Genomic DNA, 20,888 nt, shown 5'->3' on the forward strand with positions numbered 1-20,888 from the left:
TTAACAGGACTCTAGAAGCTTACAGCCAGTGGACGATGGGAAACCGATAGGGTCCCAAGCTCAGCTCCCGCCAGCAATACAAATGTCTTGCTTTAAAAACTGTATCTCTGTACTAAAAGCTTTAACAGCAATTTAATAAACGCAGCCTCATGATTAACATGTTTAGTAGCTCAGCTGGGAACAGCACACGCTCAGTCGGGTAAGCCCACATTTCCTAGACAACGTTAAACAAACAGGAACAAAGGGAGATGTTTGGACGGGGTTCCTGCTGCGCTAGAAGCCATCCTGCCTTCTGGAACTTAACACCCTCACACACAAGGACATCTCTCTCTCTCTCATTCTCTCTCTCTCTCCCCCCCTCTCTCTCTCTAAATCTGTGCAAAAATCCAGAAATTGCAGCTGCTTTCACGAGATGCTTTGCAAGAAGAATCCACATTCCCAGGCCTTTGCAAATGATGTCACAGCAATGAATCACAGGGCACCTGCTCCCACCCCCAAAAGCGCGGAATAATCATTTCTGTTCGTCACCCGTTGCCATCTAAAGCATGCACCAAAACAGCAAGGAATGAATGGCCCAGAAATGGAAACAGGAGGAGCTACCTACGATAGAAGAATGGAGAACAAAAATGATGGACTAAGCAGAACTGGACAGAATGACAGGAAGGATCCGAAATCGACAAGATCAAAGATTCACAGAAGATTGGGAAACATTTATTGAATATTTGCAAAAATTAAGTGATAATCAGATTACGTTTGTAAGTTTTAATGAAGCGTTGTGATGGGAGAATGTTATAATAAGTACTAAAAATGGGAGGAAGTTTATAGTAATATGGAAGAAATGTGTAAAAAATTAATATATGAAGGATTGGCAGACAAATTGAGGGAAGTAAAAAAAAGAGAAATAAGATGTAATTAAGATGTATGGAATGTATAATTTTGTTTTGTATTGGAATATATATATATATATATATATATATACACACACACACACACACACACACACACACATACAGCAAGGAATGCGTGCAATCAATTGATGCACCTTGCATTTGTGTCTGGCCAGGGATCCGTGGCTGAACGTGGCTCCCTGTTGAGGGAATGCTTGGCGGCAAATCTGGGTTTGCTGTTTTGCGAAATGGACTTCTTCATGCGATGCATAGTTGATCCGTGGAACTCCCTCCCACTGGAGGCAGTGAGGACCAGCAACCTGGATGGCTTTAAAAGAGGACTAGGCAAATTTATGGAGAAGGAGAGGACTATCAGTGGCTTCTATCAGATATTGCACCCTCACTGCTGCTGGAAACACCACAATGAGTGTGCAAAGCTGTTCTCCAGAGAGTTCTGTGTCATGCACCTCGGTTGCCACAAAGCTTTGGATTGGGCTTGAGGGCTGCTGTGATGCCTAGGCTCTGCCACCTTCTCTGTTAAGTTCCACATTTCTGCATTTGCCAAATATCAGGGTGCTTCCACATTGTCAAACTATGGGAGCGCTCCCCAAAGTCACTCTCCATAGACTGAATTCAGGAAAGACCCATATAACAACCCAAAACAGAAGCGTGCTGTGGAGGGCTTCGTGGAGCTCTGGAATTACACAGGTTTTCTCAGACGTAGCCATGTCTATAAGCCTTCCGTGCACACTGGAGGCTGGAAAAAGATGCTGTAGTTTATATACCGTATTTTTCGCTCTATAACACGCACCCGACCATAACACGCACGTAGTTTTTAGAGGAGGAAAATCCGTAGGCATGCCACCCGTAGGCATTCCCTCCATAACACGCACAGACATTTCCCCTTACTTTCTAGGAGGAAAAAAGTGAGTGTTATGGTGCAAAAAATACGGTATATAGCCAGGATGCCTGTCCTCTGCCCTCTACAGTCAGAGGCAGCAAAGCTGGAAAGTGCTGGAGGGAGAGAGGTCTGTTGTGATCAAATCCCGTTTACAGGCATCTGGTTGGCCCCTGTGAGAACAGGATGCTGGACCGGATGGGCCATTGGCTGGATCCAGCTGGCTCCTCTTAAGATTTTGACTCCTAAGGCAGGGGAGGCCAAAAGTCACCTTTCTCAATCACAGCAGTTCTTTAAAGTTTTTCACAGGCCACCTGAAAATTGCTGGTTGTTTTGGGGGGTGACTTAAAAAACTTTTGGAGTTCCACATTGCAGAATCAATCCAGGTTTCACTTCTGAATTAAATACGACAAAAGGTAAATCAGTTTTCGTTTTCTTTGCAGGGGGTCCAACGAGGTGAGCCTTGGGAATCCCTTCCAACTCTACCTGTGATTCTAGGAATCGCTGCCAGTCAATGGTCTGGCTCAGTAGGAAGCTGCGATCGCTCAGTGGGTAGAGCAGGGGTCGGCAACCTAAGGCCCATGGGCCACAAGCGGCCCACGGGGGTCGTTTAACTGGACCATGAGCTGCCCCCAAACTGAGCCGCCCGCTCGGCGAGTCCCTGCGCGCTGCGCTAAACCGGTGCAGCATTACGCGGGGACTTGCTTCCGCGGCACCAGAAATCGCGTCTGTGCATGCGCAGACACCGAAAATCACAGCACGCACTCACGTGTGCGCACAATCTGGCCCACAGAGGGATCTCTGCTGGAGTGAGCTGGCCCAGGTGAGGTAAACCTTGATGACCCCTGCAGTAGGTAACCAAACAAACCCCTGTGTTGCAAAGAGAACGTCAGCAATGTCTAGGCAAGTCCAAAATTAACACAAGTCCAAAATGAAATCTTTAGTCTCAAAGTCTCTGAAAATCTTTAAAGGAAGCGAGGTACCAGACTTTGTACAATGACAGACAAGCTGTGAAGCTTTGTGTATTCAGCGAATATGATGTCCAACACTGAACAGCGATTCCAGATATAGTGTATTTAAAGATTTTCAGAGACTTTGAGACTAAAGATTTCATTTTGGACTTGTTATGGTTTGAAGGAATTCTATAAAAGATTGTTCATTGCATATGTACATGGTCATCATGTTGCCTAGACATTGCTGACCCCTGCAGTAGAGTAGACCCCTCCAGGGTCATGGATTCGAGCCCCACATTGGGCATAAGATTCCTGCATTGCAGAGGGCTGGACTAGATGGCCCTTGGGGTCCCTTCCAATTATATGATCTATTATTCATTGTGAAGTTGCTTCCTCTGTTCTTAGAGGCCATGGGTCACGATTTGAGCGTCTCTGCTCTACAACATACACCAGCGCTGGATTTAGGGCAGGTTTGGCAGTTCCCCCGCAAAGGGTGCCAAACCGAAGGGGAGCAAAATGGCAAAGATCCATAACTGAGGAGGTCCATTTGGAGGGGCACTGAATTTTGGCCTTGCTCAGGGAACCCTGAAAACACAGGTAACACCTGACCAGTCAGAGAGGACAGGAGAGATGGCAGGTGGCAGCTGAATTCCCTTAACGATCTTGCAAATTAAGAATGGCCGCAAGGTCTTGCAGTCCCTGAAGGCAGCGGATGCCTTTAGACATTTCTTTCGCCTGTCCTCCCACAAGAGATTACAACCATTTAAAACCTGGAGACATAAATAACAGCTGTCAAGGTGCTGGCTGCTGTCCAGGGGAGTCAACAGAGCAAGGCTAGAGAACGTCTGCCTTTCCTCAGGGGTTGTAGCCGCAAAAAAGACTCTGAGCTTAGACCTCAAGCGGTTTTTCCATAGCGCAGGATCCTCCCACCGACATGTACAAAGTCCTTTGGCAAAGCAGGTCTGGGTGTTCTGTGGAGTCAGTAGCTAAATTAAAGTTGTTTCTTTTAAAAAGACATAAACCCACTTAATCTCAGCACCGGCTTATCTGCAACAATTAGCGGCCTGGCCAAACAAGGACTTCTGGGGCATTCAGAAAATGTCTATCTGTAAATGGAATATACAAAGAGAAAGCAGTGTCATGTAGTGGTCAGAGTGAGGGACTAGGACCCAGGAGAGTTGTTTAGTCGTTTAGTCGTGTCCGACTCTTCGTGACCCCATGGACCAGAGCACGCCAGGCACCTCTGTCCTCCACTACCTCCCGCAGTTTGGTCAGACTCATGTTTGTGGCTTCGAGAACACTATCCAACCATCTCATCCTCTGTCGTCCCCTTCTCCTTGTGCCCTCCATCTTTCCCAGCATCAGTGTCTTCTCCAGGGAGTCTTCTCTTCTCATGAGGTGGCCAAAGTACTGGAGCCTCAGCTTCACGATCTGTCCTTCCAGTGAGCACTCAGGGCTGATTTCATTAAGAATGGATGCGTTTGATCTTCTTGCAGTCCATGGGACTCTCAAGAGTCTTCTCCAGCACCATAATTCAAAAGCATCAATTCTTCGGCGATCAGCCTTCTTTATGGTCCAGCTCTCACTTCCATACATCACTACTGGGAAAACCATGGCTTTAACTATACGGACCTTTGTTGGCAAGGTGACGTCTCTACTTCTCAAGATGCTGTCTAGGCCTGTCATTGCCCTTCTCCCAAGAAGCAGGCGTCTTTTAATTTTGTGGCTGCTGTCACCATCTGCAGTGATCATGGAGCCCAAGAAAGTAAAATCTCTCACTGCCTCCATTTCTTCCCCTTCTATTTGCCAGGAGGTGATGGGACCAGTGGCCATGATCTTCGTTTTTTTGATGTTGAGCCTCAGACCATATTTTGCGCTCTCCTCTTTCACCCTCATTAAAAGGTTCTTTAATTCCTCCTCACTTTCTGCCATCAAGGTTGTGTCATCTGCATATCTGAGGTTGTTGATATTTCTTCCGGCAATCTTAATTCCAGTTTGGGATTCATCCAGCCCAGCCTTTCGCATGATGTATTCTGCGTATAAATTAAATAAGCAGGGAGACAAAATACAGCCTTGTTGTACGCCTTTCCCAATTTTGAACCAATCAGTTGTTCCATATCCAGTTCTAACTGTAGCTTCTTGTCCCACATAGAGATTTCTCAGGAGACAGATGAGGTGATCAGGCACTCCCATTTCTTTAAGAACTTGCCATAGTTTGCTGTGGTCGACACAGTCAAAGGCTTTTGCATAGTCAATGAAGCAGAAGTAGATGTCTTTCTGGAACTCTCTAGCTTTCTCCATAATCCAGCGCATGTTTGCAATTTGGTCTCTGGTTCCTCTGCCTCTTCTAAATCCAGCTTGCACTTCTGGGAGTTCTCGATCCACATACTGTTTGAGCCTTCCTTGTAGAATTTTAAGCATAACCTTGCTAGCGTGTGAAATGAGTGCAATTGTGTGGTAGTTGGAGCATTCTTTGGCACTGCCCTTCTTTGGGATTGGGATGTAGACTGATCTTCTCCAATCTTCTGGCCACTGCTGAGTTTTCCAAATTTGCTGGCATATTGAGTGTAGCACCTTAACAGCAGAGACCAGGGGTCAAATCCTGGCTCGGCCATGTAGCTCACTGAGTGTGACCTTGGGCCAGTCAGACTGACCTGTCAGCCGAACTGACCTCTCTTAACGGAGAAATCTGAGGGTCCCTTGGACAAGAAACAAGGAGACCAGCCAGGAATACCAGAGCAAAACAGCAGCCAGGAGGCTTGGTCTTTCTTGAAGACTGTGGCGACAGGACTCCCACCTGCCACCAGGTGGAACAAGATGGAAGCCCCAAACAAAAGAGCCCCCAAAACTTTTATTAGCTGCTAATCCCCATGTTACACCCGCCCAAACTACATCACTCGTACATCATGGTTATATCATGAAAGGGGAGGTCTGGAGGCAGTAATCTGAGCATCCTGGACCCTGCCCCATGGTTCCCCTTGCCCTCCACCAAACACCCATCAAGTGTAACAAAAGAGATATTTACATTTCCCTGTTTCCCAGCCAAGTTCATCCCACCCTTTTGTCTTCATCTGGGTTTGTTATTTCTGGAATGGCTACCTGTCTGGCACTCAGGTATCAGGATGCCAGGAATTATCACTCAGGCAGAGGGGCTGCTGAGGAGCTGAGCTCACGTGTCTATAGGAATCTCTGAAGTTTCCCCAGTGAGCCAGTACAGAGATCCATTGATCAGTGAATTCTTACATTTGGTATCGTGCAGCAAAGGCCCTTTGAATAGATAGATAGGAAGAAACTGTGATGAAGTGTTTTGTGGGGACAAGTCACAAAAGTCACAAAAGTGATTGTGCTGGTTTTGGTAGTGGGCTGCATGTGCATGATATCTGCTGGAGGGGCAACCCCCTCCACAACCTATACATACATTCCTGCAACACCTCACAGGGTTGTTGTGGAGATCAAATGAGGCAGGGGAGAACTGTGTATGCTGCCTTGAGCCCCCTGGGGTGGGGTGGGGGGAGAGGCAGGATATAAATGCAACAAACAAACATCATTTTATTTATTTAAACAAATTTAATTCACTTAATTCCGGTTTTAAATTCCTGTATGTTTTACAACAGGGTTGTAAATTCTTAATGATAATTTCAGTGTTTTATCTTTTTTGTGAACTGCTTTGAGGGGTTCCCCTCCTATAATCAAGTAGTATATAAATTTGATTAAGCAAATAAACAAGCAAATAAATAAACAAATGACAGGTGCGCCCCACCTGTCATCCCTCAAAGTGTGAGATAGGTTTGGCTAAGGGATAGCAATTGACTGCCAATCACCCAGTGAGCTTTGTGGCCAAGCAGAGCTTTGAACCCAGGCCTGGCTGGTCCAAGTTGGGCACTAACCACTAGGCCACATGGCACCATGCATGCTCTCATGCTCAGGCTTTGGTGAGTCTCCAAGAGGAGAGGGTTCTGACTTTGCTGGCAAGCAAATGGGCGAGTCAGGAGTAGCCTGCAGAAATCCGCAGTGACTGAGACGGAACATGGGGAAAATTAATCACACAGATCAATCGCCTCATGATCTGTAGTAAGAAAAGGATTCCCAGCCACATCCACCCCGCCCCTCCCGACTCAGCTGCAGATCCCAGCTGCATCTGTGAGGTTGCATTTTCTTGTAGTTCATGGAAGAGAAACAGAAGTGAGAGATGGGTTGTTCAAGGTTCGAGTCCTATACGTTGCCACGAGTTCACTGAATGACCAGCCGAGCCCCCCGTCTCTCTTTCTCTGCCATAACTTCCCACCAATGAAAATAGGGCCTACCTGACAAGCCTGTGATGAGGGGACACACAATCCAAAAGATTGCAAAGCATTCTGAAATTTATGCTATGTTGCGGTTTGGCTCACTTACTAGAGCCACCTACAGATGAATCATAATCATTCTTTCTTGCAGTCAACCAGAGCCAGGGCAAAGAAGGTCTTATCTTGGAAAAAGGGGGTGGCAGGATTTGTTTTACTGCATCTATACTCTGCTTTTCTTTTAAGGTACCCAAGGTGGGATGTGTGGTTCTCTCCCGTCCACATTTCATCATCACGACAACCCTGTGCGATAGATCAGGTGTTTGTGGGAGGTGGGTCTATTGTTTGTTGTTGTTTTCATTATGTTGTGTTTTTATGTTGTATTTTTATGTTGTGAACCACCCTGAGATCTACAGATGAAGGGTGGCACTGTATACAAATTTAATAAATAAAATGAATAAAAATAACCAGGCTGAGGGACACTGACTGGCTCAGGGTTATGCACTGAGCTGCACGGCTGAGTGCACATTCGAACCCATAACTCTGCAGTCTTGCTCTGACCACTGCACAATGCTGCCTCACACAATACTACCACTTTATCCCCGTATGGCAGCAGTCCTCAACCTGTGGGTCCCCAGATGTTGTTGGACTACAACTCCCATCATCCCTGAGCTCTGGCCTTGCTAGCTAGGGGTGACGGGAGTTGTAGTTCAACAACATCTGGGGACCCACGGGTTGCAAAAGGCTGCCCTAGAGCATGGGTAGGCAAACTAAGGCCCAGGGGCTGGATCTGGCCGCAATCGCCTTCTAAATCCGGCCCAACATGAGTAGAATGGGTGCTTTTATTTAAAATGCATCTCTGGGTTATTTGTGGGGCATAGGAATTTGTTCATTTCCCCCAAAAAATATTGTCCAGCCCCCCACAAGGTCTCAGGGACAGTGGACCAGCCCCCTGCTGAAAAAGTTTGCTGACCCCTGCCCTAGAGGAAATATGCTCCAACAGGGTGGAGCCCCAAAGTCCATGTGCTCAGGACCACACGCTTCCTCCTGCTGCCGCCAGCAGTGTCTGGAGCTCATAAGCAGAGCCTGCAGGATCAGGCCAATGGCCCATCTGATCCAACACCCTGTTCTCACAGTGGCCACCCAGATGCCCCAGTGGGAAACCAGCAATCAGGATCCCAGCACAAGAGCAGCTCTCCCCTCCTATATTTTCCAGCAACGGATATTCAGAAGCATCGCTTCCTCTGCCCATACAGTCAAAGCACAGCCATCTGACCAGTCGTATCCATCAACAGCCCCTCTCCATCTCCTTTCCCTGGCAAGAACCACCTTGGGCACTGCTCTGCTGCCACATGCCCCCAGGGGCACTTGAAGGACAAGGAGCCGGGAAGGCGGGCAGATCAGCCGTAAATCAAGGCGGCCAGGCTTCCAATAAGGCGAGGGCGACGGGAGAGGAAACTTGGGCGGCTTCCAATATTCTCCGGCCTCGGAGGGGACGGGTGGCGGGCTGAGTCACCGGCTCGCTCTCCCATTCATTCATTGATTCATTCATGCTTCATAAGAGAGGGCAAGGGAGCCAAGGCCTCTGTCTCTCCCTCCCCACCACCCCCTCCCATTCCAGCTGCCACAGCGAGAAGATTTTATTACAGCAAAGAGAAAGTTGCTTAACCGATGTGCATCGCCATCGCTTCTTCCCACCCCGACCCTGGACTTTCCCATGCGTGGGAAGAGCGGGTGTAACGCAGGGTCACCGCCAAGGGGGGAGGGTGTCACACACGTCTGGGTCATCTCCAGAGCAACGACCCCATTGGAGATTCGCCGGGGCAGATTCCGCATCCTCAATCCAGTTCTCCCTTTCTTGCCACCTGCTGCTGCTGCCAGGCCTCCCTGCTGGCCCCTCTCCCAAATCTCATCAAATCACAGAATTGCAGAGTTGGAAGGGACCCCCGCGAGTCATGCTGCCCACCCCACATGTGCGATGCAGGAATCACAGCGAAAGCATCCCTGGCAGGTGAGCATCTGTCAAAGGCCCTTCTCAGCCAAAGGAATGCAATTAATGATTTATGGTCAAAGATAACACTTACAGTTGCTTCTACCGCTCTGGAGATCTGGGCACGACAGTCTAGCGTCTAATCCAGGGGCTAGCAAGCTTTTTCAGCAGGGGGCCGGTCCACTGTCCCTCAGACCTTGTGGGGGACTGGACTATATTTTTTGGGGGGTGACGAATTCCTATGCCCCACAAATAACCCAGAGATGCATTTTAAATAAAAGCACACATTCTACTCGTGTAAAAACACGCTGATTCCTGGACAGTCCGCAGGCTGGATTGAGAAGGCGATTGGGCCAGATCTGGCCCCCAGGCCTTAGGTTGCCTACACATGACCTAGGCACCTATTCCCAGGTCCGTGCTGTATGGAGCAGTTGCAGGAACTGGGGACCACTCCCCCTCAACCAGTTTATGTACCTTCCTCTGACAGTCTCGACACACATAGCCAGAGACTACGCCTGCCTGCATGAACGCTTCCCCTGCTCTTCCCTCTTCAGCTCTCTCTTGGTTCTGGGAGACAGGGGTGCTGGAGAGGTTGGAGAAGCACTTCACTTGCCTGGCTTGCCTCTTTCTCCTCCAGCTCTGAAGCTTCTCCTGCCTCTGATTCTCACCTCCTGGCTGGCACAGGTCCCCACAGACCTCTGCCCCCTTCTCCCGAGTCAGACTCCAGCCCGCCTTCTCCCAAGGCACACTCGCCAGCTTCCTGGCACCACCCAACCACTGCTCAAGAATCTCCCACGAAGGAGAGTCCATCACCTTCGCAAGGAGTCCGTTCCATAGCCAAACAGCTCTTACCTTCAGCAAGTTCTTCCTAAGGTTTACATGGGCCGGCTTGGGTTGGTGATACTGTTTAACATCACCACTATTTAACAAACAAAAACTAGACACCTTTTTTTTAATCTGTTACCTTGAAAAATGTGGGAGGGGTGTGTGTGGAGGAGGGTTGAAGTGGTTGCAAAGTTCACAACCACCTTGGAGTAAACTTAATGTGTTACTACTATTAGTAACGTTTCTCTATAGAACACATTAAAATCTAAAGTGACTTCCTAAGAATAAATCCTGAAGAGAAATAAGCAGGTTTTGGGCAACACCATAGGACACTTTGCTAGAAAGGTCCAGCCAGAATGGGAATATGATTTAAGGCCACCTTCTGTGGATCTCAGGTCCCTATGTATGTGTCTGATGATCTCCTCTCCCGACCCCTACCCAACCCAGATACTTCTGGCTGTGCATTTTCTTATTAAATAGTTGTGATCCAAAACAGCTGGAGGCCAGGGGAGAGATTTCATGGTTGGCAACAGCTGCCAGGCCTCTTTCACCACAAACTCATCCCATCCTAAAGCTGCCTTCTCTATTGCCCATCACACTTTGCAGCCACAACCAATTTCACAAGTTGCAAAGGAGTAAACTGAACGCTTTCTTCTTCTTGGAGCAGGGATCCTCAAACTTTTTAAGCAGGGGGCCAGCTCACTGTCCCTCAGCCACTGTTGGGGGCCGGACTATAGTTTGAAAAAAATATGAACGAATTCCTATGCACATATTTTATTTGTGGTGCACAAAAAATAGGAAAAACAATACAATACAGTCACACCTCGTGTTACGTTTGCTTTATGTAACGTTTATTCAGGTTGCATCCCACGGAAACCTGGAAGTACCGGAAAGAGTTACTTCCAGGTTTCACCGCTCGTGCATGCGCAGAAGAGCTAAATCGCGCTTTGCGCATGTGCACAAGCACCAAATCACACCACACACCTGCGCAGATACAGTGCTTCAGGTCGCAGGCTTTGCATGTTGCGATCGGGCCTCTGGAATGGATCCTGTTCGCAACCAGAAGTACCACTGTATTTTAAAAGAAGAACGGTTTTAATCAACATAAACTTACAAGTATTTCAATGATAAGTATGGACCTGCTTTTGGCTAAAGAGATGGTCAATTTCTCCTCCCATCCGCTCTGCCGGGCCATGGAATGAGGCTCCCCAGCCCCAAAATGGCTACTTCCTTGTCCCGCCTCAGAGCATAACGGCTGAAAAGGGAAAGCAGGGGGCGGCCAACCTCCCCCCCCCCCGTGGCTGCCTCACCCGAGTCGCTCGCCTCACGGAGTGCAGTCGAAGAAACTCTCAGCCACGGACCAGAGGGAGAGAATGCAAAGTGCTGGCCAGCTTGCTGCATGTGCGCAGGATCGCATCATCCTTCCTCTTGCATGCGCACTGCCCCCTCTCCGCGCAACCAACCAACCCACTCGCGGCATCAATGGACGCCGGATGGACAGGTCGTGCTCACGCATGGGACGCCGTACTTCCTTTCGCCATAGACCCGTTAGACAGTGGTGGGTTCTGCAATTGCTGGGCTGGCCTGGTTCAGGACTCTGGTGTGCCGGATCTGGCCCGTGGGCTGTAGTTTGAGGACCCCCATATTGGAGTGTCCCCTCCCCGAGCCTGCAGGCATGAATTTCACCCTCTAATTCAGATGCCCACACTTCATTCTGTCCACACCACATGCAGAGAGTTAAGGTGCAATGCAGAGAGGGAGCTGTGGAGGAGAATAGCCACAGATGACTCACGCAACAAGCTTAAGGAGCATCATGCAAGAAAATGCTCCCCTCCTGAGCTCCGTATCCAACTAGACAACTAGCAAAATTTCCTGCAGTGCAAAGGGGTAGGATCAAGAGAGGAGAGGCTCATGCGATGCCTAGATCCTTGCAGCCTGGCAAGGCCTCCACAAAGACCAACAGGCGCACACAGATGTGTGTGTGTGATACATGATGCTCATGTGAAGAAAAGGCCTCAGCACTTTGAACGGCTCCTTCAAGGAGGAAAGGCCTTTAATCACAACACAAAAGGAGGAATTCTCCTCCCTTGGAAGTCTTAGAAGCATGTAAGAAGAGCCTGCAGGATCAGGCCAAACAGCTCCTTTAGTCCAGCATCCTGTTCTCACAGTGGCTGACCAGATGCCTGTGGGATGCAATGAGGGCATGAATGAAAGAGCCCTCGGTTTCCAGCAACTGGTACAGTCAAACCTCAGATCCTGAACGCCTCCATTTTGGAACGTTGTGGCTCCCGAATGCTGAAAACCCAGAAGTAAATGCTCCGATTTTCAAACATTTTTTGGAAGCCGAATATCCGACTCGGCTTCTGCTTGAGTGCAAGAAGATCCTGCAACCGATCAGAATCCCTGCCTTGGTTGTCAAATATTTCGGAAGCCGAACGGGCTTCTGGAACGGATTATGTTCAACAACCGAGGTTTGACTGTACAGTGGTACATACGCTTCAAGTTACAGACTCCTCTAACCCAGAAATAGTACCTCGGGTTAAGAACTTTGCTGCAGGGTGAGAACAGAAATCATGTGGTGGCAGCAGGAGGCCCCATTAGCTAAAGTGGTACCTCAGGTTAAGAACTGTTTCAGATTAAGAACAGACCTCCAGAACAAATTAAGTACTTAACCCGAGGTACCACTGTATTCAGAAGTATTGAGAATACAGCTCTCTCTTCCATGGCTTGGTCTAATCCTCTTTTAAAGGCATCCAAAGTCCTGTCGGAGTGAGTTCCATAGTTTAACTATGCGAGATTCATTCATTCCCAGGACCTCTGCAGCATTTGCTCCTCTACTGACATTCCTTGTTCTGGGGCCACAAAACCGAGCAGGTCGGTTTCCCTGACTTTCCATTACAAGGATATCAGAGAATAAAGTCCAGGAGGGAAAATACGGAGGCACAGAAGGAGCTGCCTTGTTCACATCCAGAGCAAAGGACCGAAGGCAACCCTGGCAGGCTCCACAACTCCACAAAGTCTAAGCAAGAGCAGTTGTCTCTGGGCGAGGCGTGGAATAAAGCCCAGCCCTTCCACAGAGAAAGAGAGGCTCTGCTCCCACCAAACAGCAGTGGGTGCGAATCTTGGGCACATGACTATTGCCCTTTGGAACTCCCTGCCTACTGATATCAAGCAGGCACCTTCACTGTGTTGTGCCTACTAAAACCATTCTTGCTTCAACAAGCCTACCCAGAAGCTCAGGAAGTTGGTGTGAGCTTTAATCTGCTTGGGTATGTTAACTTTCTGTAGGTTTTTAAGCATTGCCATGAATTATGCTTGATGTTTTTATCTTTTTGTAAACCTCTTTACAAAACGCGGGTGGCGCTGTGGTCTAAACCTCTGAGTCTCTTGGGCTTGCCGATCAGAAGGTTGGCGGTTCGAATCCCCGCAACGGGGTGAGCTCCCGTTGCTTGGTCCCTGCTCCTACCAACCTAGCAGTTCAAAAGGACCTCAAAGTGCAAGTAGATAAATAGGTACCGCTCCGGCGGGAAGGTAAACGGCATTTCCATGCGCTGCTCTGGTTCACCAGAAGCGGCTTAGTCATGCTGGCCACATGACCCGGAAGCTGTACGCCAGCTCCCTCGGCCAATAAAGTGAGATGAGCACCGCAACCCCAGAGTCGTCCGCGACTGGACCTCATGGTCAGGGGTCCCTTTACCTTTACCTTTACACCTCTTTATGAGGTTGTTGCTTTTGTACAATCCAGCGGTGTACACTTATTTTGTGAAACAGATAATAAATAAGCAAATAAATGATAAATATTATTATTACTCAATTCCCTTCCCCCAAACTCTTGCAGAATATGAGATCAATAAACCTTCCCATTTTGGAGATAAAAGTCACAGGCTGAAATAAGCAGATCAGGCTTGGGGAGGGATGTGGTGGGGGTGGGAGGGAGCTGGAGGAAACTCCCAAGGGCCAGACAGAGACCCCTGGGGGCTGTATTTGGCTCCTGAGCCTAAGTTACCTTGGCCCTGGAATTGACAAGCAAAATGAACACCTTGTGACTCTTGGTCAAGGCCTAAAGTCCACAAAGGTTGAACCACACACACATTCCCTAAGTCAAGACTCCAGCCGTCTTCTGCTCTCAGTTACCGGCCATTAGGGCTCTTTATCGCCAGACACCAGATAGCCTTGTGGCCTGTTAGCACAAAACCCACAGGGTCCATTATAAAGACCCTCTTTGCCAACCCAACCCTGCAGTGTGTCCTCTCTGGAATTGCAAAGAACCGTCCAGAAAACTCTCGCCCCCTCCCAGATCTTCTCCAGAAGTGAGTGGTGGGTCTGGCAGCGGACACTCAAAGACGCCTGTCACCAAAAGACAACCCATTGATCCACTCTTGAGCCTTCCTCCAAAGCAAGCATCCGCCTTGAGATCGGGGCCACACAGTGTCCATGACTCCAGGCGTGCACGGAGAACGATTTGCACGTGTGTGCACACACAAGCAATCACAGGCCTGGAAGCCTCTGGGAGAGATTTATGAGTGTTTGTGTACTTGAGCGAAGGAAGGAAAGCAGCAGATCTCTAAACAACTGTGTCCACAGAGTTTACCTTTTCCTCTGCAGTTCCCATCACAATAAATAAAAGGCGAAGCATTTCCCAATTCCAGAAAGGCGGGGAGGACATGGACTGTGTGCTAAGCGGTGTTTTTGTTGTTAGTGCTCAGTTGCTCCCCCCTCCTTCTGACAGTCGCACCAGGGACCCAGAGAGTTGGCTGGCTGGCAAAAAGGCTCCCCCCTTCCCGCTGCGTCTCTCCCCCGCCCCTCCCTTCCTCCTGCCTGGCATTTTACGGGCAGTGAGCTGCCTATTTCTCTCTAGTAATAAAAGTTGGGTTGCCAGCTGCAGCTGCTGAGCGGGAGAATGGAGGGGGGGGATGGAGAGATGGGGGAGAAGGTGGCTGTTTAGTCTCCAAGGACGGCTGCCAGGGAAGCTGGAGAGGGCAGGCAGGAGAGACCCCCAAGGCCTTTCCGGGGTGCAGAGCAGGGACTCCCAGGGAGGGGGGCAGGAGAGAGGGAGAGAGTCTCCACCCCCCTCCGCCACGCTGCGGCTTTTGCAGAGCTGTTTACGCGTCCTGCCAGGCAAGAAGTTGGCCTTCTCCCCTGCGTCTGGCTGGCCAGGACGGCGGAAAGTCCAGCCAGCTTGGGATTCCCATCACCCGAAAACTCCATTCCAGGCCACACAAGTCCAAGATAAAAGGCTAGTTGCTTGGGGGAGGAGAAACGCCTTTTCCACGGGGAGAGGCGTCTGCCTTGCTCTTTATGGGTCGGGAGAGGTGGAAAGGAGCACGCTACGGGAGGGGGCATCTCTCTCCGGGACGGGGGGGGGCTGGCTTGAAAAGTCCTGCGTCTCCGGGAGGATATCAGCCCGTCTCTTGGCGCGGACACGCGGCAGTAAATAAGCAGTGGAAAGTTGTTTTTCCCCCGGGAGGGGGAGGCTCGCAATGTCTGTGCCTCCGGACCGGGGGTGGGGGGAGCGTTTGGACATAACATTCAGAGTGGGGGCCTCCCTTAGGATGTAGTGGGGGCTTTTCCTTGGCAATGGGGGGCGGAAGGAAGGATGGCTGGCTGTCTGGGAGGAGAAAGCGCAGCCGGGGAATGCGACGCGCGCTTGGAGAGGTTGGTGCTTCCCTCCCGCCCGTGCGCCCATCCCGTTCCCGTCGCCGCGGGCCTTACCTCGTCCTCCTCCGCGGTCCCGGGGCTGCTAGGCGCGCATGTTGGCCGCGGCTGCCCGCGCTCTGCTGCCTCCGGCCGGCCGGCGGAGGGTGCCGGTGTCTCGGCTCGGCTGCCTCCGGCTGGCTCCCTCGCTCGCCCGCTCGCCCGCGCCGTCCCGCCCCGCGCTGCCGCCGCCGGCGCGGCCAATCCGGGCGGGCGAAGGCGGCGTGTCTGGCGGAGGAGGGACGGCCAGTCCCCGCGGGGCGAGCGGCGGCTCCTCTCCGGGCGCCTTGCGCAGCGCTGCGCTGCCTACCCAACAGGCTGGATAGCTACAGGGGAGCCCGGACGGGTGACTGGGCGCCTTCTCCTGACCTGCGCCCCGAGACCATAGCTGTCAACTTACAGATTTGAAAATAAGGGACCAGCAACCTCGAAAATAAGGGATCAGCAGCCAAAATAAGGGATTTTGCTCGGCTTTTACAGAAATCCGGCACTGATGGAGCCATGCTGCTTTTGCTGTGACTGACTGTGTTTTGCAGGGGGTTGGACTATATGATCCTAAGGGTCTACAACTCCAACCAAAGAGAGTGGCAGACAAAACTGATGAACGACGTGGAGATGGCAAAACTTACAGGTAGAATTAGAAACCAGGAAGAGGACCTCTTTAATAAAGAATGGGGAAAGTTTATAATTTAGTTGAAAAGCTATTGTAAAGAGTTACATACATTGGTAGGATTGACAGAAAACGTGTAGTAAAAATTTGAACTATGGATGGACAAATGATTTATAAAAATAGAGTTATGAAAGGGATGCAGAGGGGGAAATCACTACATTAAGATGCTGCACTGGGTGGAGGGGATGCTAAGCAGCACGTCGGGGCTGCCATCGTCCTGGCGCGAGGAGTTCCATCGGCCCTTCCCCACCCGGCATAAGGTGGTTGTGGTGCCGCGGCAGCCGCTGAAGCACCGCCCTTCTGCGTCCCTCCCCATCCCCTCCTCTTCCTCCTCACGCAGGCCGCCTCCTCAGCTGCCGCTGGCACTGCCGCCTCTGGCTTCCCCTGGCAGCGCGGCGGAAATCTCGCAAGAGAGTGGCTGCCTGCCTGCCTGCCCTCCGCCACACGTCTCCTCACGACGCACCCCTGAGGGGGAAGAGGGAGAGATGGAGACGCGGCAGCTCGTGCGCGCACTCTCTCAAGGCGAAGGACCCCCAGCCGCTGCTTCCCTCCCGAGCCGGGCAAGCATGAAACCCATTAAATTCAAGGGACATCATCAATAAGGGACAGCTGCGGGACACGGCGCTGGGATAAGGGAGTTTCCCGCCTAATAAGGGACGGTTGACAGCTATGCCTGAGATGCGTTTCCACGGGCGTGAGGGGGCCAACCCAGTGGGCTCTTCTCCTGCACAAGCCCACTGCACAATGGCCCAGCTCTCCGAAGCGATCCTGGGCTTTCCTTGCCAGTCCTCCTTCTCTTCCAATGGGATTGCGCAGGAGAACATCTCCAATTCCGTTTTCTTCTCTTGGTTTATTAGCAGACCTTAAAATCAGGGGAGCAAGCAGCCCCATCTCCCCAAATTTGATCTAATTGTAAGGTAACTGGAAATTGAAGCCCTTCACTTTGTCTTCATTGAAGAGACCCCAAAATGAGGACAACCGTTGAGAACCTTCAACCGGAGTCAGGCTACAATCCTTAAATCCACTGGGAAAGGAATGATGCAGACAGGGCAGCCTTCTTCGCCAACCTGGTGCTATCTATATTTTGGACTACAGTTCCCATCAAGCCACTGTGGTAGCTGGGGACTGGTGGGAGTTGTAGTCCAGAGCATCCCCAACCTGGCCACAGTGATCCAGGTGACTGTCACCTCCGAGCTTGACTACTGTAATTCACTCTACGCGGGGCTGCCCTTGAAACTGCCCCACAAACTCCAGCGGGTACAGAATGCTGCAGCGAGGCTCCTCACGGGGTCCCTGCCATGGGAGCATATTCACCCAGTGCTTTACCAGTTGCACTGGCTCCCAGTGGAGTATCGGGTCAGGTTTAAGGTCTTGACCTTTAAAGCCCTTTGTGGCTTAGGGCCCTCGTATCTATGGGACCGCCTCTCCTGGTCTGCCCCGCAGAGGACCTTAAGGTCCATGAATAACCATAGTTTAGAGGTCCCAGCCCTAAGGAAGTCAGACTATCCTCCACCAGGGCCTTCTCAGTGATGGCTCCGACCTGGTGGAATGCTCTGTCCCAGGAGTCCAGGGCCCTTCAGGATTTAACCTCCTTCTGTCGGGCGTGTAAGACAGAGCTATTCCACCTGGCCTTTAATTTGAATTCAGCCTGATCTTCTATTTCCCTTCTCTTCCCTCCCTCTCCCTCACCCGCTCTGAGACCCCACAGCTAATTCTCCCCTGGTCTCCTGGCTGGCCCAGGTAGGGCCAATTCATCCAGCTAGCCCTGGGGATTCTCTTTTTGATTTTTGAATTTTATTGTTATTCATGTTTTTATACAGTATTTTATGCTGCTTTTATAATTGAGCATTTTACAGTGTTTTAAATTTGCTCTTAACCGCCCTGAGCCTGGTTTTTGAACCAGGAAAGGCAGGTATAAATAAAATTTTATTATTATTATTATCCCGAGGGCACCGGGTTGGGGAAGTCTGACTTAAATAATGGCATGGAGAAAACGAATAGAAAACAGCTTTTCTCCCTCTCTCACAACACTAGGGTGGAATCTAGACATGTATAAAAAACATTGTGAAAATGTTTTTGTTTGTTTTTTAAAAAATGTTTTTGAAAAATATATTGAATTTGCCATAGCTCACCATTGCCATCTAGTGTCACATTTGTATAATGAACTTTACAACACACTTAAAATGTATTATTTGCAGGGAATTGGGACAAATTCATGGAGGGGAGAGCTGTCCATGGCTCTGAGCCATGATGGTTATGTTTGGCCTTCACAGCTGGAGGCAGAAATGTTTTGGAATACCAGTCTCTGGAAACTGCAGGAGGGGAGAGTTGCTCTTGTGTTCGAATCCTGCTTGTGGGTTTCCCCTTGGGGCATCTGGTTGGCCCCAGTGAAAACAGGATGCTGGACTAGGTGAGCCATTGGCCTGATCCAGTAGCCTCTCCTTATGTTCTTCAATTAATGAGACTTCTGGAGTCAACAGAGGAAGCAAAAGCTGAGAAGGGCTGGGCCATCCACGCACCAGGGCGGGTCATTGGGTTGCAAATGGTATTTTTAATTTTGAATCACTTTTCTAATTTCCGGAACTTGACATGTTGGTATTTTCAGATTTTTCAAAGCTATAAATAGCCCCACTTTCCCGTGTCTGTGGAAATATCAATTATCCTTGCTGGATTTTCCATGGGGCGGGGGAATGAGAAGGGTGCCAGCAGCCTCCTGCCTGCAGGCGTCCCAGACACAACTGGTTGGCCACCGAAAGAGCAAAAACACTGGACTAGGTGGGCCCCTTGGGCCTGATCCAGCAGCCAGGACTTTTTATTACAACCAGAAAAAAGGCTTCACAAAGGTCAACAATAAGAACATAGGAAGGTGCCTCATACAGAGATGTTGGAGATTGACCTGGCAACCTTTTGCAAGGAAAGCAAACAGGAGGGTTTCGTCTTCCCAGCTCTGGTGGGTATCACATTCCAATGGTAGGAGAGAGATCCTCAGCAATCAAGGAACATTTACATTATTTTGTTCTGTCCCCAAAATGATAATAATAATAATAATAATAATAATAATAATAATAATAATAATTTTATTTATACCCCGCCCTCCCCAGCCAAGACCGGGCTCAGAGTGGCTAACACAAGGTATAAAAACAAGATTAAAGTCCAACATTAAAATGCAACCTCATTTCAGTAGAAACTCAAATCAAAAATTTGGGGGGGGGGGCTGTGGCGATCACGCAGGATCCCCGGACGTTTCACCGTCTATTGATCCCTGTGCCACCACTTGATTTCTCGCTGCCACCACCCAGGCCTGACCTGGTACAATACTGAGTCCAGTTTATTTATTGCAGTTTAACAAGCGTGTGGTTTCATAAACGGTATTGGTCCATTACAATCATAGGGTGCGTATCCAGACCTATAACTTCCGCTACCTGCTCTCACTCACTAAACTACCTCTCAGATATTTACTTGTCTTCCTAGCCCCTAACTGTTCCTGACCCAACTTATTTCGCTACACTAAATCAACTTAACCCCAGACTCTATCCCAATTCACTCCCACTCCAGCCAACCACCCAACTCCCAACGAACTCCCTCTTTGCCCCTCCCAGAGCTGGTTTTATAGTCCCTCTGACTCCACCCCCTGGGTTCTGATTGGGTAACTTGTTTAACTATTTCACCTCCCAGCACTCTCATATGTTAACATCACATGGGCAGCCCTGGATCTGGCCAAAAAGGGTCCCATCCAGCCTTGCGGTCTCTTCCTTGCAGTGGCCAACCAGGTGCCCATTGTGCGAAACTTGCAAGCAGATCAGGGCACGACAGCAACCTCTGCCTTTGTGATCCTGAGCATCTGGTACTCAGAGGCCAAATCTTACAAACAAAGCCACCAAGATGGTCAAACTCACAATGACAAATATTATGCAATAGGATAAGCTTTGCAGCCTGAGACTTCCGTTTTAGTCTCTGATTTAAAGAGTCATAAACAAGACAGTAAAATATGCTGCCATTTCTCTCTGCACCATGTTTCTCTGTACAGCCATAAATCTTGCTTTTCCACCCATTATAAAATCATCAGCGTTAGGCTTGTCCTAGAGAGTCAGGAAAGGGGCGACAGAGAGAGATTCTGACCATCCTTCTTTGAAGGGGAGAGCAGAGAAGGCCCTCTGGATAAGTTGCCGCTTGTCTGGGGAAAGATGGTCCAAAGTTCTTGCAGAGTACCCAGAAGAGATTCTCTCCCATCTGCCTTGAAAGCTCATGCCTCAGTAAACCTTTTTGGCTTCAAGCCAGCCAAACGTGGTCTCATCGAAATTAATGCAACAAGTCAAAATGTAACTTACTCCATCGGTTCCATTGATTTCAGTGGCACATAGGGAGCACTTTTTTCTAAAATAAATAAATAAATAAATAAATAAATAAATAAATAAATAGGGTTCTCTCATTTTGCTACTTATATTGAAATACTGACCCTCAATGAAGCCGAACTTAGATTCACAAAATGTTTAGGGGTATGCATACCCCTGTGTCCCTTCCAGAAAAAAATCACTGGACTTAGGCATCTTTAACTCAAGTTGGATCAGGGCCAAGGAATGCGGATGTTGTTGTTGTTTAGTCATTTAGTGGTGTCCGCCTCTTCGTGACCCCATGGACCAGAGCACGCCAGGCACTCCTGTCTTCCACTGCCTCCCGCAGTTTGGTCAAAC

General features: G+C 49.6%; 1 protein-coding gene across 2 annotated transcripts in view; it reads right to left on the reverse strand.

Moving 5' to 3' along the window:
* The window catches only part of IL11RA (interleukin 11 receptor subunit alpha), a 136,660-nt gene extending 120,977 nt beyond the window's left edge, over positions 1-15,683 (reverse strand). The window contains exon 1 of one of the 2 annotated variants that reach the window (XM_053408061.1): positions 15,546-15,683. The gene's annotated coding sequence lies outside the window, so the exon portion shown is untranslated. The remainder of the gene's footprint in view (positions 1-15,545) is intronic. The other variant, XM_053408056.1, reaches the window with a different exon arrangement.
* Between the last annotated feature and the right edge of the window lie 5,205 nt (positions 15,684-20,888).

Source organism: Podarcis raffonei, chromosome 11 (genome assembly GCF_027172205.1).
Source record: "Podarcis raffonei isolate rPodRaf1 chromosome 11, rPodRaf1.pri, whole genome shotgun sequence".
In the NCBI taxonomy this organism is placed as follows: Eukaryota; Metazoa; Chordata; class Lepidosauria; order Squamata; family Lacertidae; genus Podarcis; species Podarcis raffonei.